Source organism: Lithobates pipiens, unplaced genomic scaffold (assembly GCF_037356315.1).
Source record: "Lithobates pipiens isolate NorthernLeopardFrog02 unplaced genomic scaffold, aLitPip1_a1.2 Scaffold_27, whole genome shotgun sequence".
NCBI classification, from domain to species: Eukaryota; Metazoa; Chordata; class Amphibia; order Anura; family Ranidae; genus Lithobates; species Lithobates pipiens.
In genome coordinates, this window is record NW_027507788.1 from 145,399,486 (window position 1) to 145,417,637 (window position 18,152).

At 44.5% G+C, this 18,152-nt stretch overlaps 1 long non-coding RNA gene across 1 annotated transcript in view; it reads left to right on the forward strand.

Annotated features, from left to right (window-relative positions):
* The first annotated feature begins 1,851 nt into the window (after positions 1-1,851).
* The window catches only part of LOC143934214 (uncharacterized), a 43,287-nt gene continuing 26,986 nt past the window's right edge, over positions 1,852-18,152 (forward strand). Inside the window, exons 1-2 of the long non-coding RNA XR_013263225.1 lie at positions 1,852-2,001; positions 4,099-4,191. This is a non-coding gene — a long non-coding RNA (uncharacterized LOC143934214). The remainder of the gene's footprint in view (positions 2,002-4,098; positions 4,192-18,152) is intronic.

Below are 18,152 nucleotides of genomic sequence, written 5' to 3' on the forward strand. Positions count from 1 at the left end.
TATAAGACGCCGGGGTTTAGGTGCGGGTGGAAGGCACAGGTGCACAGACCAATCCTGCTGCCAGCAGTTGGTAAAACTCTATGACAGGTTGACAGCTGATGCTGCTAAACAGGACTTGGTGGTGCACCAAGGGCTACTCACATTTATGGCTGTATGTGCTCAGGGACTAAGGCCGGGTTCACACTATACTACATGACAGTAGCACGACTTTCATCCTACTTTGTTCTGCAAAATCAGTTTTACATTGATCCTACATTGGTCTTACACCCACCCGACTTTCATGAACAGGATACTACTTTGATCCAACTTTTCAGATAGTACGACTTGTCCTTTGGCCAATCAAAACTAACACACAATGGGAGGGGCTACAGCAGGGGGCAGGAAATAACACAATGTCGGATGCCAAAGTCGGATGGTTAGGACAAGGATCCGACTTTGACCCTACTTCAATGATAGTCAATGGGCTGAAATAGGATTAAAGTCGGATCAAAGTAGTATAGGGAGCATTTTCAAAGTTGGACCAGTTAAGATTGCTCCCATATTGAAACATTGATTTTCACATGTCATGCGACATGAGCTCCCAATGTCGGAGCATTTGTGGTACCAGTGTAAACCCCAGAGCGCAGACTGCTTGCTTTGCAGGTATTCATCCCTGGGCCCATGTTGCCCTAAGGGCTGGTTCACACTATAGCATTGAGCTTTGAGGTGCGATTATAGAGTGTAAGTTGTTTAAGTTTTTAGTGCAATTTTACTGCAGTGTGCCTTTGGATGGATTTTTATGCCTTGTCTGCTCTTGCTGATTACTACCACTACTAAAAAAATTGTGGGAAAAACTCACTTGAATTGCTTTAAAAACAAAATTCGTACATATGTTTTTTTTTACACTTTTCTATTGAAGTCTATAGGCCATGCAATCACACTGCATCGCATTAAAGTAGCACAGGAACCTTCCCCAATTTCGAAGGGCATTGATGTGAATGGCCACCATTGAAAACAATGTGATTTGAATTGTCCTGCAATTTTCTGCAACTCAATGATTACTGCCCATATTCCCATCGCACACGTTTCTGGAATGAGCTCTCAAAGGTACCGAGTGCTGCAGCGATCACCAGCTGGATACTGGAGCATGAATGACACTGTGTAAAAATGCGGCATGTATCTTCAAATAAGTATGAATGGTTCTTTTATCGAAGAAAGAATACATTGCAAAAAAGTGCAACAAGCCGTGCAGGGATTTCTGTTCTTGAATTGTGGATGTTCATTTAAATACTTTGGGCAACTGTGTGCACCTATCACATACCTGACAAAGGGTCTTTGTACCGTGATCTTTGATCAATAAAAGAACTGTTCTGACTTATTGTGAACAGGCAGTAGCTTCAGCTGCCGACAGTTAAAATGGCTGCAGCCAGACTCAGTGGAGGGAGATTTCTGCAGCATATTTGGCAAGTACAGAAATGACACAATACAAATAATACAAATTATTTGAGCAAACAGCTGCTCCTCAGTGCAACTGTGCTGTATCTGAGCACCACAAACCAAAAACACTTGTAGCCAGGTGCTGGCTAACTTTGTCACTGTGGGACATTCTGTAACATCAGGTGCAGGGAGCCTGTTTCCCTCTAGTGTTCAGCCTGGACACTGTGTCATCATCTCCTAAATGCAGAGCAAGCAGAGACCACAGGTGTGAGCAAGGGATTGTGGGATATGTGGTCCGAAGAGCCAGGATTTGTATTGGAGTCAGACTGCTGCAGACTACAAGTTCCAGCCAGCTGAGAGAGAGAGAGAGAGAGAAGAATGCTGGATGAGGACATAAATAGTCTGGTCTGGGGAGGAGTCTTTCTCTTGGGACCATGTCCTTCAGCTGAGAGCAGGGACCTCTGAGGGATGTGAGCAGGCACTGTGGCCTAGGCGGTGTGGAGAGTCTTCCACGAGGGAGCAGATCCTTCATTGCCAGCTCCCTGTCAGCCGAGTGACTGTCGGGGGTCACTTTCATCGTCACAGGTACAGACCCAGCTGAATCCCAGTGTCGCTAGGTGCATGGCCAAGCACCCTCTGGTTGCAGATTCTTCAGGAGCCTGCTCCAAGACATACTATTCCCTTGAGCCTTGGTATCATCAGGATTGCCGAGCAAGCTAAAGCCCACCCTGTGTACACCCCACAAGACACTGCATGCAGATGCCTTTATCCCATCTCTTTACATTAAAATCTCAAAAAGGAAATACTTTGCACATGCTATTTTCTGTTGCTGGTTGCCATTGCACAGCCAGGGGACTCAGAAGGACTTTTCCAATCTTCTTTTCTCCCCCCACTGAAAGGACTGTCAGGGGAACTCCACTCAGAGATTAAGTATTGCATTTTTTATTGTCTTATAATTGTGCCACAAAGTTTGTTGGGCTTGTGGCATCGTGATTTGAAGGGAGCAGTCTGACATAAAAAGTCATTCTCTTCCCTTTTATACCTGGGGACATAGGGTCTTTCAGGATCTACTGGTTACTACTGTTTGACTTGTGCCCTGTACACATGGTCTGACTTTCTGACGAAAAATGTGCGATTGGATCTTGTTGTCGGAAAATCCGATCGTGTGTGGGCTCCATCTGACTTTTTCAGTTTGAGAGCTGGATCTAAAATTTTACAACAACAAAATCTGATCGTTTAAAATTCCATTTGTGTGTAGACAATTCCGATGGACAAAGTTCCACGCATGCTCAGAATAAATTACGAGATGAAAGCCATTGGGTACTGGCCCGTTTATAGTCCCGTTGTACGTGTTTTACATCACCACGTTCAGAACGATTGTCTTTTCCGACAACTTTGTGCGACCGTGTGTATGCAAGACAAGTTTGGGCCAAAATCCGTTGGAAAAAATTAGACGGATTTTGTCGTTGGAAAGTCCGACCGTGTGTACAGAGCATTATTGTTATTTTCTTTGCATTGTATACCCTTTGCATATTTACCAAGAGTAAGAGTATAACACTGAAGGATATCTGCCTTTATCTGCTTCATGAATCTTAAAGTGGTTGTCTACCCCCAATGCGGAAGTTATACCTATAGGTAAGCCTATAATAAGGCCTACCTATAGGTACAGTAAATATCTCCTAAACGTGCGCTGTTTAGGAGATATTTATCTTGTAGTGCGCCAATGATGTCATTGGCGCATGCACTGTGAAGAAACGGCCCTCCATGCCGTTTCTTCACTAGCAAGTGCCATGACTTACTGCTCCCGGCACGCATGCCCTTGAGTGACGTTATGCGACTCCGGCCAGTCACAGAGCCGGAGTCTGTGACTCCAGAGGGAAAAGGGGCGAAGATGGATGCGGCCACCAGTGGGGACAGCACAGGCTTCATTTGCAGGTAAGTGCCACATAATTGGCTAGTATGTGATGCATAGTAGCCCATTATGCTTTTACTTTGCAGGGGAACAAAGAGGGTTTACTTCCTTTTTAAGTAAAATACTTGATTACTTTGCTGCAGTCTGGTGTCTGTGTAATTGCATTATCACTTTGGGACATGTCTGAACCCCAGGATGTCAGAGGTGTCGGGGCACTTGCAAGGTCAGGCCAATCTTTGGGGTCAATCATCTTCCAGCGGCCCTCATGAGGGTGGCGCTACATACTATTTAATTAATATTCAAAGCAAACTTCCCCATCCATGTCTCCATGCGGTGGCCATCTGGTGTAGTGGCAGATGATTCATGTAGCATTTACTTAATGGAATCCATCTGCCCTTAGCTTAAGCAGGCATGAGGGTGTGCTTAGCTGAGAAAATCCCTCCTCCCCTTCTGAAGTCTCCCAGGATGTATGACATCATGTGCCAAGGCATGAAAACCAGGAAGTAACTGAAATGTAAAAACAAAAAAAAGGAGAAAACGGCAGCTCATTCCTTTCAATCCACTGGGAATCTAATTTAGGATTCTCAAGGAAGTGCATATCTCCTCTAGTTGTAATTCTTAGCTTTGCTGGATACAGCATAGTGTATGGTAGCTGGAGATGATGCAATCTTTTTTACATTCTACATTAGACTTTGGACCTATATATATATATATATAGAGCTTTCTGCACATTATACTTTATAAATGTGTCTCTCTTTTCTTTCAAGCAGACATGGCAACAGTGCTAATTTGTAAGTGGACCCCTTGGTTATGATTTGGAATGACATTCAGAGATCTATGCATGTGTGTTTTCGGTTGTGAAGGTAAGCGCTGAGCTATTTTTGATGGGCTGGATTACAGAAGATGTTATAAAAATTATATAAACATTGAATACCTAAAACAATATTTTAAATCTAAAGTGCAGCGCAATCACAGATTACACACTCATAACAAACAAGACTATGCAACACTGTACCCAAACAAAACTCATGTATTTTTTTTCACAAATAGAACTTTCTTTTGGTGGTATTTGATCACCTCTGCGGTTTTTATTTTTTGTGCTTCAAACAAAAAAAGATTGACAATTAAAAAAAAAAAAAAAAAAAAACAATATTTCATACTTTTGGCTAAAAACATACCCAATAAATTTTTTTTTAAAAATCGAATTTCTTCATCAAAAAATTCCAATAAGCGTATATTGATTGGTTTGCGCAAAAGTTGTCCTGTCTACAAACTATGGGATATTATGGCATTTATCTTTTTTTCCTTTTTACTAGTAACGGCGAGATCAGCAATTTTTAGCGGGACTGCGACATTGCGGCAGACAAATCAGACACTAAGTGACACTTTTTGGGGACTAGTAAAACCACTAATACAGTGATCAGTGCTAAAAAAAATGTACTCTCACTGTACTAATGACACTGGCAGGGAAGGGGTTAAAGAGGTTGTGAACTTCCCTGTATTATTTGTACCATATGTAAGCCTAGAATAAGGCTTACCTATAGGTACTGTAATTGTCTCCTAAACATGCGCCGTTTAGAAGATATGTAATGTATACTGTGCCGATGATGAAGGAACGGCCACCTGTGCTGTTTCTTTAGAACTCAGTGCTGTGATCGGAAGCTCCCGCACGCATCTGCAGGAGGGACGTCACGCAGCTCTGGACAGTCACACAGCTGGAGTCTGTGGCCTCAGAAGGAAGACAGGCGAAGATGGATTTGGCCTGCAGCGGGGATGGCGTGTGCATGTAAGTGTCACATATTGTGCTAGAATATGATGCATACTAGTACATTGTGCATTTACTTTGTAGGGAAGAAAAAAAAAAAAACCTGGAGTTTCCTTCCTCTTTAAAATTAGGGGTGATCAAAGGATTATATTTGCTCTTAAGGAGTGCTTTCTAACTGTGTGGGTTATGGCTTAACTGGAGGAAGAGAGAGAGATCTGTGTTCCTGCTTAGCAGAAACACAAGATCTCCATCTTCCTCTCTGACAGAACGGCAGTCTGCCTTGTTTACATAGTGTGATATTTGGGGGTTATTTAGCCTCTGTGTAGAGCACACCAGTGAGCAGAGTCCACGCCAGTTATGCCATTTAAGGGCTTGTTGGCCCACTTTTATTAAAAGTAAAAGAAAACAAGTCCCATAACAGGAGGGTTCAGCTTCACAGCAGTAACAAACAAATAAACAGAAAAAAGTACCAAGCCACCTGGCTCTCCTCAGCAATACTGACGTTTAGGCTTTACCCTTCAGCCCTCTTGGCCACATAACAGAGATCTTGTACAAGGACTGTACCTCTTTTGATCTTCCTTACTGCTCAGCCCACAGCTTTGGGCCTTCTGACTACACCATGCAGACATGCATGCTTCTCTCTTGCTTGCCTGGACTCCTCGGGAGGGTGGAGCCCAGAACCCTGGTCTTGGCTCTTTTATAAGCCCAGGACCCACCTGTTCAATCATCCAGCCAGACTTCTGGCTGTTCCCAAAACCCGGTCCCAGGATTGGAGATTCCGTCCCACCCATAACACTATGGAATCTCCGGGCTCCAGGTACCCAACTGGATTTTTGAAAACAATGAGGAAACTGAAAAGCCAGTTTCCTCCCAAACAAACAACTCCCCTGGAGCCCCTCAACCTGCCTGGTTGAGAATCTTGCATCCTTCTGCTGGTGGGGTACCATACTACCACATATCCCCTCCCCCCTTGTTTCGACCCAGAGGGCGGAACACCCAAGTTACTTTTGGCACCTCTGTGCCAGATACCATTTACAGGAGTCCAATCCTGTCCAACCTCGCTTCTCCTAATGGGGAACTCTACCCAATGCCTCCTTTGGCGTCTCCCTCTAAGCCTTACTGTCACTCTGACATGAGCTTTGATGCAACCTTCCCAACTTTTCTTCCAAGTGCATTTCCATAAGCACTTCCTCTCCTGAAATTTTAATGGGTTCCCAACCCTTCTGCCTCCACGCTTCAGGTTCCCAGGTTTCCCCAAAACTCTCTCAGCAGTACTGTTCTGAGGCTGTAGGGGGCCTATTTCCATAGTGTTTATAACGGAAACCCGCCTCTTATTTCTGGTACCTGACTCAGCAGTCACTAATTGTTTAACAGGTTTACCTGTACCTTTGGAGACCACATTATCATGTACCATTAACACATTATTTGGTTCATCATTGACAGACATATTCAAACCAACATTAGACCTCTCAATGTCACCAATGCCTTTTTTTTTCAACATTTGCTAGGGCAGAGTCCGCAGAGGGCACACATACCGGAGGGCCGTCATCAACCACAGGAACCTCACAGGACGTCACCTCCCCTGGGTTCAACCACTCTGCAGGCAGCTGTCCTTCCACTTGACCTGTTCTGATGCCATCTGTATTTTTATCCACCTGAACAGGCAAGCTCTTGTCTGATCCACATACAATTTTTATCATGCACTGTGTCCATTCCCCTGTCTTGGGGACCTTATTAGGTTTGTCACCTAAACCAACCATTGGACTGGGGACCCCAGTCTCTTTAACCACCTTTGTTTGAGCCCTGGTCAGGATCTCTGCTGCTTTCAGGTTCACACTTGGCCCTTCCATCTCGTGGTTTTTCCACTGGTGCAGTATACGTGCCCTTCACCGACAACTGACCAGCACCACCCTGAACCATAGCAGCAGAAATGCTTCCCATCTGGCTGTTAGGAGGTGAAACCACAGACATTTTAGGCTTATTTTCTATTTCTCCAACGTCTATCTCAAATATTTCTTCTGGACGTAATCCAGCAGCATACGTAGTGGCAACTTTTAACAAAAGTAGCAAATTTAGGAATAAACCATTCCTGTCCTGTTTTTCTTTGCTCTGTATAGCCTGCCATACAGTGCTCCACCTAGTGGTACTCCGCAGTACCAGACCATCAGACTGTGGAGGAGACACACTAGTATAGATTGGCTGTACATCCCAAAGTTCAAGCATCACTTTTTTTATTTTTTTTAATCTTTAAATTTTTTTATTTTATTTGCTTTATATTCAAATTTACAAATATTGCCACAAAATAATCACATACAATAATTCCTCTTACAAACAAATTTCCCTTATCCCCCCCTCCCATCCTCCCTCCCCTATCAACCCTCTCCCCCTCCCATTCCCTCCGCCGATAATATTCAATTCACAATTTATACAAAAGAAAAATTTTAAATAACATCAAACTTAAACAAATTACTCATTCCCTTCTCCCATCCCCCTCCCCACCTCTCATTCATTCCCTCCTTCATCCATCATTCTTACAACTTACTCACCCTTTCTCATTGCTCACCCCACTTTCCCCATATTTTAACAAACTTCCCATAATTACCTCTTTTCCTATATATGTATTCCTCCTTTTTTATGTTATCTTTCACCCTTTCCATCCATTCCTTTACTGTAGGTGCTTCCCTCCTCTGCCATTTAAACGCAATTAATTTCCTCCCCTGAAAAAGGCATCTAATAACCGCTGTGTGGATATCCCCTCGTACCTCCTCTTCTTCTATCAATCCCATTATACAGATTTTAGCTTCTACTTCCAATGATAACCCAAACACTTTATTAATTTTCCCTATTATTCCTACCCAATATCTATATAATCTTGGGCATCGCCAAATCATATGTATTAAATCTCCTCTTCGGTCCCCACACCTTTGGCATTCTGCGTCCTGTCTACTCCCAAATCTAAACAATTTAAGAGGAGTGTAATATACCCTATGGATTAAATACATTTGAGATATACCGTATATACTCGAGTATAAGCCGAGATTTTCAGCCTCTTTTTTGAGGCTGAAAGTGCCCCCCTCGGCTTATACTCGAGTCATCGCCGTCTGACTGCTCGATCAGCGTATCGAGCAGACAGACGGCGGACATACTACAATTTGAAAGCCGCGCCTCCTTCTCCGCCTGTGATAGGCGGAACACTGAATTTCCCAGCAGCCTGTGTTCCGCCTATCACGGACATCGTCTCATCCTCGTCCGTAGTACGAGGATGAGACGATATCGGTGATAGGCGGAACACAGGCTGCTGGGAAATTCAGTGTTCCGCCTATCACAGGCGGAGGCGGAGGCGGGGCTTTTGAATTTTAGAATGGCCGCCGAGGCGATCCTGGCAAGGCACGGGACGGAGGCAAGGCAAGGCACGGGACGGGACGGAGGCAAGGCACGACACGACACGGGACGGAGGCAAGGCACGGCACGGGACGGAGGCAAGGAGGCAAGGCACGGCACGGGACGGAGGCAAGGAGGCAAGGCACGGGACGGAGGCTCGGGACACAGGTAGGCTGGACACACACACACACACACACACACACACACACACACACACACACACGGACACACACACATGGACACACACACACAGGGATGGATGGATGGAGACACACACACACAGGGATGGATGGATGGATGGAGACACACACACACAGGGATGGATGGATGGAGACACACACACACAGGGATGGATGGATGGATGGACACACACACACACAGGGATGGATGGATGGATGGACACACACACACACAGGGATGGATGGATGGATGGACACACACACACACAGGGATGGACGGACACACAGGGACGGACACACACACAGGGATGGACAGGCATGTCTCACCCTCGGCTTATACACGAGTCAATAAGTTTGCCAGTTTTTTTGGGGGTAAATTGGGGGCCTCGGCTTATATTCGGGTCGGCCTATACTCGAGTATATACGGTACTATGTGATGGAGATAAGGAAACTTTCGCCCCCGATGCCAGAACCTTTTCCCACTGTTCTACCGATATTGGGCCCACCTCTCTTTCCCATTTTGCCTTTTTTTTCTCCTCTATTACCCCTTCTTGTTCTGTTCCCTTTAGATACCTATAGATCTCAGAAATACCTCCTTTCGATATATTATAGCTTATGATTCTCCTGAGTGCAGGCATCTTACTCCATTCCAACTTCCTGTCTCTAAATTGTGCCTCTAACGCATGTTTAATTTGTATATAATTAAGGAGGTAATAAGCCGGTAACCCATATTCATCCCTTAGTTCCTGAAATGTTTTCAGTCTCCCGTCCTTATATAGTTGTACTAAGAAGTGTACGCCCCTCCGATCCCATTCTACTAATCTCCCCATTTTCTTAATTTCCTCTAAGTTTTTATTTTCCCATATTGGTGAGAATTCTGTATATCCTCTATACCCCAATATTACTTTTACCTCCTCCCAACACTTTACCATCAGTTGGACTGTGGGGCAGCTGGTCCTAAATGAGTCGGCTTCCACGGCTTCCGCGACCGTATTATGTGGAGTATCCCTCCCCAGGGGACCACCCCCCCTGCCTGTCACTGCTACCAGGTTACCTCCCCTCATATACTGTAATTGGGCAGCCAGAAAGTAGTATCTCATATTAGGTAGTGCCATCCCACCCATTTCCCTTGGTCTCTGTAGTACTTGTAAGCTAATTCTTGCCACACTGTTCTTCCATATCACCTCTCTAAACAAACTTTCCATTTTTTTAAACCAATATTTTGGAATCCAAACCGGTGAGTTTTGTATAACATATAATATTTGAGGCATCCACACCATCTTAATTAAGTTGCACCTACCGGCTACTGACAAGGGGAGGTTCTTCCATATTCTAATTTTACGCTTTAATTTTGACATAAGTGGAACTAAATTCCCTGCTATATACTGCCTTGGGTCTGCCGTCATATTCACTCCCAAGTACTTCATTTGTTTAACTATTTCTATTTGGGATACCTGTACTGGCAGTGGGGTATCGAGGGGATCCACTGGTAGGAGGGCAGATTTTTCCCAGTTAATTTCAAGTCCAGAGAAATACCCAAATTCTTTTATCAGGGTCATTGCCGCCACCAATGAGGGCCCCGTGTCCCCTAATAACAACAATACATCGTCTGCATACAAAGCAACCTTTTCCTCTTCGTTCCCTCTTTTAAACCCCCGGATATCCTGCGCCTCTCTCAAGGCTATAGCCAGAGGCTCCATCGAGAGGGCGAAAAGCAGGGGCGACAAAGGGCACCCCTGTCTTGTCCCCCTCTCCAAATGGAACCCCTCTGAACATTCCCCATTTATTCTCACTTTCGCCCTAGGACCTGTATACAGTACTCTTATCCATTGCATAAATCTCGGACCAAATTGAAATTCCGCCAACACCCTCCTCAAATAATGCCACTCCACGCTATCGAAGGCTTTTTTTGCATCTAAGGACATAACTGCTCTATTCCCTTTGTTTTCTGAAGGAATCTGAATGTTTAAATAGGTGCGTCTCACATTCATATTTGTGGACCGCCCTGGGATAAACCCAGTTTGGTCCTGATGTATTAGTTTTGATATTATATTTTTTTACCCTTGTTGCAAGTACTTTTGCCAAGATTTTAACATCTGAACACAGTAACGATATAGGTCTATATGATGCGGTCTCCAATTGGTTTTTCCCTTCTTTTGCTAGGACCACCACTGTGGCCTCCATCATTGATTGCGGCAACTGTCCCGCTTCAAAAGCGCCATTGAACACCTGTAGGAGAGCCGGTAAAAGTATCTCCCCAAATTTTTTATAAATCTCTATCGGCAGTCCGTCCGGACCTGGTGCTTTCTGATTTGTCATTTCTGCTGTTACTTTTTGCAGCTCCTCCAGGGTCAATGGTGCTTCCAAGCCCTCCCTATCTTCCTCCGACAGCCTGGGTAATGTTATTTTCCCAAAAAATTCCTGCATCTCCCCCTCTACTTCAGAGTTTGAAACTTTATATAGTTCCTCATAATATTTTCTAAACTCTTCCACTATTTCAGGTGTTGACTTCCTCATACCTCCCTCCCTGTCCAATATCGCCGGTATTATTGGGGACGAACTATTTGATTTAGCAATCAATGACAATACCCTCCCCACTTGTTCCCCTTCGCCAAAGAAGGACTGCCTCTGGAACTGCCTTTTCTTCTCTTCTTTCTCCCATATAAGTCTTTTATATTCTACCTGATTTTTCTCCCATTCCTTGGAACTTTCTTCTGAGGGGGCCCTTATATACCTCTCTTCTGACCTCCTTACCCTTTCTTTTGCTTCTATTTCCTTTGCTAACCCCTTCTTCTTAATCTGCGATATCTTTTTTATTAGTTCCCCCCTTAAGAAGGCTTTCAAGGTATCCCACATTATTCCCAGGGATGTAGATCCCGCATTTATGCTCAAAAATTATTTTAGATTTTCTTTTACCCCCTCCATGTTATCCATTAGTTCTAACCAAAATGGGTTTATCTTCCATTCCCTTCTACTACATCCTCTCCCTATTGTCATTAAAAACATTACTGGTGAATGGTCCGAAATTCCCCTTGGCTCGTACTCCACCATCCCCAGCGCCTCTTCATTACACAGCACCATATCGATCCTGGACAAGGTGGAGTACGTCTTAGAGTGACAAGAATACTGTTTTTTTAAGGGGTTCCACCTTCTCCATATATCCACAAAACCTGTTTCTTCACAGAATTGAAATAACAACCCATTAGGTCCCTCCCTACTACCGACCTTCTGTGGGAACCTATCTATTTTTTGATCCATTATCATATTAAAGTCCCCTGCTATTATGACTGGGATTCCAGGCTTATCCTTTATAAACTTCAGCAGTTCATATAATATTTCTGCATTAAATGGTGGTGGGATATACACAGTTGCAATCACACATACTCTATCTTCTATACCACAAAAAAGGAACACATATCTCCCTTTAACATCTATGATGCTCTGCCTGCAGGTTAGGCCCGACCCAGGATCTATTAAGACACTCACTCCCCTTGAGTAGGAGGTGTATGTAGAATTCATAGTTTCATAGTTTCATAGTTAGTAAGGTTGAATAAAGACACCAGTCCATCCAGTTCAACCTGAGTGAGCGTCTACAATTGTCCCCATCCCTGTACATTGCACACTCACATCGGTCCCTACCCTCAATGAGTCCCCTTTCATATACTAGGGCCAATTTTTGGACAGAAGCCAATTAACCTACCTGCATGTCTTTGGATTGTGGGAGGAAACCGGAGTACCCGGAGGAAACCCACGCAGGCACAGGGAGAACATGCAAACTCCAGGCAGGTAGTGTCGTGGTTGGAATTTGAACCAGCGACCCTTCTTACTGCTAGGTGAGAGTGCTAACCACTACACCAAGAATGATATTGTATCCTATATTTTCTGTGTCTTAGCACACTGATTGTATCACGGTCCAGGTGGGTCTCCTGCAAACAGAGCATCCCATAATTACCCATATTCCCCATGGAAAATAACGCACGTCTCTTCAGCTGTTCCTTCACCCCCCGTATATTCCAAGAACAAATTTTAACCTTTTTAGTGAAGTTCCCTACCTTACTGCTTACTCCCATATTTAAAGCCTAAATCACAATATCATACTTTTATTCTCCATTCTACGTGCTTTCTCTGTGTTTTCACACGTGATCTCCCCCTTACTTTTTTCTTTTTTCCCCGTGCTCCAAAATTTTAGTCCCACACATATTTTGTATCTCAAATTTACCATATTTCTTATGCACATTTTACACACATTTTATATAAATTGAACAATATTATTTCCTTGTGCCTCCCTTAATTTCATTTTCTTGTGCCCTTTTTCCCTGACCACCGTATTCAATGCAATTTCACCCATCAACTTTATACTTAAATATTTTTTTTGTGCAATTAATAATCCTTTACCATGCCTGCCTATATCCTTTCCTATCCTTTCAACCTCCTTTCTCTCGCTATCATTCATCCATTCATACTCCCCATCCCTTTTTTCTTTCCCCTCCCCAACCCTCCCATGCCCCACTTGGGGCCCTTCTAAGGGGCTTCCAACATGACCGTTTTTACCTCCCAGGGTGATATATCCTCCCCACCTACTCGCCCTACCCACCCACTCCCATTACTCTTATTTCTATAACAAAAAATAGTCCACATTACTGCCGAAAAAAAAAAAAAAAAAAAAAGGGGAAGGGGGGAAGACGAGAGGGAGGGAGACAAACAGAGCAATATGGGGGCATTCCCTCTTAGTCCAGAAAAAAAAAAAAGGAAAAAATGTCCATTTTCTTTCTGTTTTCATATTACAGCATTCCCCTCTGTTGCAGCAGACATTTATTTTCTTCCAACCACGACTTAACTTCTTCTGGACTATTAAAAAATTTGTTTTCCCCAAATGCTGATACCCTCAACTTTGCCGGATAAAGCAATGCATAGTTCACTTTAAGACTCTGCAATTTCTTTTTACACTCTATAAACTTGGCTCTCTGTCCTTGCAGCTCTGGGGAAAAATCCGGATACAATGAAATCTTTATCCCATTATATTCAAGGTTACGCAGTTCTCTTGCTCTTTGAAGGATAACAACTTTATCTCTATAGGACAGCAATTGGATGATTATGGGTCTAGGATGACTTCTTTCTTCCACCATCCTAAACGGAATTCTATACGCCCTTTCAATTGCAAAAAATCTTGATAGCTTCTCACTCCCTACTTTATCCTTTATCCATATTTCCATAAATTCAGCAAGATTATTGCCTTCACTTTTCTCCGGAACACCTAAAACTCTGATATTTTTCCTGCGTATAATATTTTCCATATTGTCCATTTTAGCCATACACAAATTTAACTGGCCCTTCATCATTTGCATCTCCTGTTTCAGCGGGAGTACATCATCCTCCACCTGGCTGACTCTCTCCTCCATATCTGATATACGGGCCGCAGTTTTCTGTACTTCATTTTTAAGATTTATCCCATCTTCTCTTATCTGCTTTAATTGATCTGATACATCATCCAATGATAATTTACATGTATTCACCGCAGAAAGAATTTCTTTTAGTGATGGTTCTTTACCTTTTACCCAAATTTCTCCTTCTGTACTTATCTCAGTGTCCCGTCCAGTCCCCCTCTCCAAGGAGAGATTACTCACGGACGCTTGTGCTTCCGATATTCCACCCATTACACCCGTAGTGTCCGACCGGACTGCCACACATATTGCTTTATTTAAACTTGTCGGCTCTATTTCGGTCGTCAAGCCCTGGCTTTTCCTTCCGACCGTTTGCACGGCTGCAGTACTCTGCGGCCGCCCCTCTCCGACTTGCACGTTCTTTTTGGGTGTTTGGTTTGGAGTCTGATTAGGCGTATGGGCATATCGCTCCAGTTTAGAAGCGGCGGCAGCAGCAGCAACGCCTGTCAGCCCGGTCGAGTGACCAGCCTTATCTTTGGAACTACGTAATGTTTGTGATCCATTATGTGTGGTCGCCTCCTCCACCCCCCTTTTCCTAGTCATACCTTCAGGTCTTACATCTCTTCCACCGGGGGGGGGGGTATCGCTCAATCCCTCCCTTCGCTTTGATTCCCTCTCTCACAGGGTTTCTTACGTGGGGATCGGTGTTCCTCTATGGGAGAGCTTCCTGTGGCGACCTCCACATATCTCCACTGTTGCGCCGTTCGGTCAACCGAATGTACCGTTACTCTCGCTTTGGTGGTGTCACAGCTTCGCAGCGTCCCCTCGTTTCGGCACCTCAACGCTCGGCTTCTCCTTCCCTCCTCCTCCTCCACACTACCTCGGCAGCATTAGTCTCTGGAGCGAGCGGTAGGTCTGAGCCCGCCGCGACCTCTCACCCTGACATCCGGTCACGCCCCCGGTGGTTGTACTCAAGCATCACTTTTAATGCTTTGGTTAATAACCAGGCCCTTGACTCCAGACCTAAGTCCTTCCTGGGGACTTTCATGACACTGGGAATGCAGAGAGACTCACTTGCTGAGACTTGAAAAGTTGCGACGGTTAACGGAACCTCCTCCCAGCTGGAGGTAAACACAGCCTGGTGCTCCACCAAAGCGCTGCCAGGTGCTGGACTCATACCCAACTTTTCAGGCTCACTATCAGTGAACTGCTCCAGAAAATTACCAGTGACAAAGTCACACTCCATGTAAACCTCAGTTTTGTGGGTCACTGACAATGTATCTGCTATGCCCTTATTTGGTTCATCCTGCTCACCAGGGTTAACGCCTGCAGCAGCCACCGCACCCTCAGGTACAAGCTGCAGCCCCTCCTGCTGGCACAGCAGAAACCGTGTCCACCTTATTTTTGTGCATAAAAGCCTTATCTATCAGGGAGACAAGATTTTTACCCCAACTATCCCAATCTATTGTATGTGAGCTCCCTTCTGCGGTACTCCTCAGAACCGATCCATCTGCCCAAGGAGACACATAAGAACAGACTGGCTTAGTTGAAGACCCATTACACCAGTCATTGTAAATCATGTCCGACTGTGGTAGCACAGGTTGCAATACACTATATTCACCACCTTGCTCGGCTTGCGTTTCATAAACCTCACACACCTTTGCATTTTGTACAGGTTGTGTTAATCCACCATTTACCTGCACATTTTTAGTACTAGCAGTTTGCACTAACACATTACCATTACACAGTACAGTTCCACTCTGTCCCACCAGAGTGACATTGCAGTTGTCCAGGGCAACTTCTGACTCCAATACATGAAGTTCCCTGGAGATTCCTGTGGAAAATGTGCTGTCTTACCACCAGTTGCTACAGGCAACGGCCCATTTTTGATAACCCCAGGTTCTTTCAGAGCAAAAGTTTACCCAACAGCAGCAAACTTTTAATTAACAGTAACACTTATAGCATTTTTAGCTTTTGCAGGCTGTCCTAGCCCACGGCCAACTCAAGCCTGATAGTCATTAGACACAACACTTTTAGTCACCAACACAGGTTCTATTTGGATTTTAACCCTTGCATTCCCACTGTATAGGGAAAAGTCATTCTCAAGTGCACATTCAGTGGCCCCACTTACTGGGGTCACTCTCACATCATCATGGACAGTCTCGTAACCAGTCCTTTTATACATGAAATCAGCAGTTCCAGACATGATTTAATTAAAGACAGTCTTACCCACCGCAGTAGTTGGGGGTCACCATCTTCATTTGAGTACGTTGTCTTATGCACCAGTCCTCTGCTGCACTTTTACTGGCCAACTCCTCCTGGTGGCCATGGGACGAAACTACAGCAGGCATCTCCCACTGTTTATCACCCCCTGCAGGCACAACAGGAAACTCCTTGTTGCTAGGGGTGACTGCAAACATATTTTCACAGGAATCTGGGCCTGCAAACAAAACTTTTTTCTCAGCAACATTATCTCCAGCCGTATTCCATAACCTAGGGCAAGAAAACACACCATGGCGCAGCTGGCCACATTCCAGGCATGGTACTGGACAATTTTTTTACGAAGCGATTCTCTCCTGGTGATTCCCAGCTGGCCGGAATGCACAGACCTCTTTGTGGGGACGCTGAACCAAATATCTACTGCAGCTTCTCCTTTCAGGCACAAATTTCACTCCGGTCGCCATAGGAGACCGCACTCTCCCAGCAGAACTTTTCTGGCTCTCTCCAACATGATATATTGGCTCCTTCTTAAGCCACGTTCCACGATCCTTATTAGACATAGCCCATGGTATAGAGACAGCCCGACTGGCTTCCTCTGCACTGCTATGGGCGACCACTCTTATCGTCAGCCTTTGATCAGCCTCTCTCCTTGCATATAGCATGGGCTTCTCTCTGCTGGATCCTGTCTCATGCTGTGACACATTCACATCTTTCACAATAGCTACTGTTTTAACTGCAGCAGTGTTGCCTGGGGCAACAACACCCCTCTTCCAGTTATGGACATCCAGCCGCTCTCCCCTTGCACTGAGGGTTGGCTTGCTTTCCTCTGTAGCTTGGTTAATTCCTGCCAGGTGCCGCTTGCACCAATCCATTGCAGATTCAAATGCTGGTGGACTCTCCATATTTGCAGATACTCCACTACACAGAGCAACAACAGGAGTACTGTCTTTTTAAGGGGCCTCTCCCTTCCAGGTACACCACCTGCTGCACACACTGTAGAGCACAGGCAGTTTCTGGCAATAGCTCACTGGTATATGCGAGGATCTTCAGTTATGCCCGCATCCGAGCACCACTTGTGATATTTGGGGGTTATTTAGCCTCTGTGTAGAGTACACCAGTGAGCAGAGTCCACGCCAGTTATGCCATTTAAGGGCTTGTTGGCCCACTTTTATTAAAAGTAAAAGAAAACAAGTCCTATAACAGGAGGGTTAAAAACTGAAGAGTAGTTGGGACTTTAAATGAAGCAACTGTATAGTGGAGGTAAATTGTAAATAAATAATGTTTAATTGATGACATTAATCTAAAAACATAAAGAGTATTTGTTCATTTCATATATATACATAGTGCATACAAGGCACAAACATGATGAGTAGAATAGTACAATCCTAGCGACACATGATCAAAGTAAAATAAATAAATAAATAAATAATAATAAAAAAAATATAAATACTATGGCACACAAATGCCACGGCAACAGGCCCAAGACTGGCACGTGCACCCACATGGTATATGTGGGTCTATTAACTAGTATAAAAACAATATCATAGAGTATTAATAGTAACTGGATAGGGATCAATCCCTATGGAATGCAACTGTGTCATCAAGTGTATCTCGACGCGTTTCGTGGATTTTTCCACTCGTCAGGAGCAGATGCACCAGAGATTCCTATAAGGTATATAAAATATATCAATGTTTAAAATAGAATTATACATGGTGTTATATGTCAATAGACGGTTCACCAAGCACACTCACCAACCCAAACAGCTCATGCAGCGCATGGTGACTGACGCAGGGTAGGCCACGGATATAGACCCCACCACGGGAGCTGAGGCGGCATAATGTGGAGGTGCAACATCAGGCAAACAGGAGATGTGTGAAGTGTGGACAGACAATTTCCA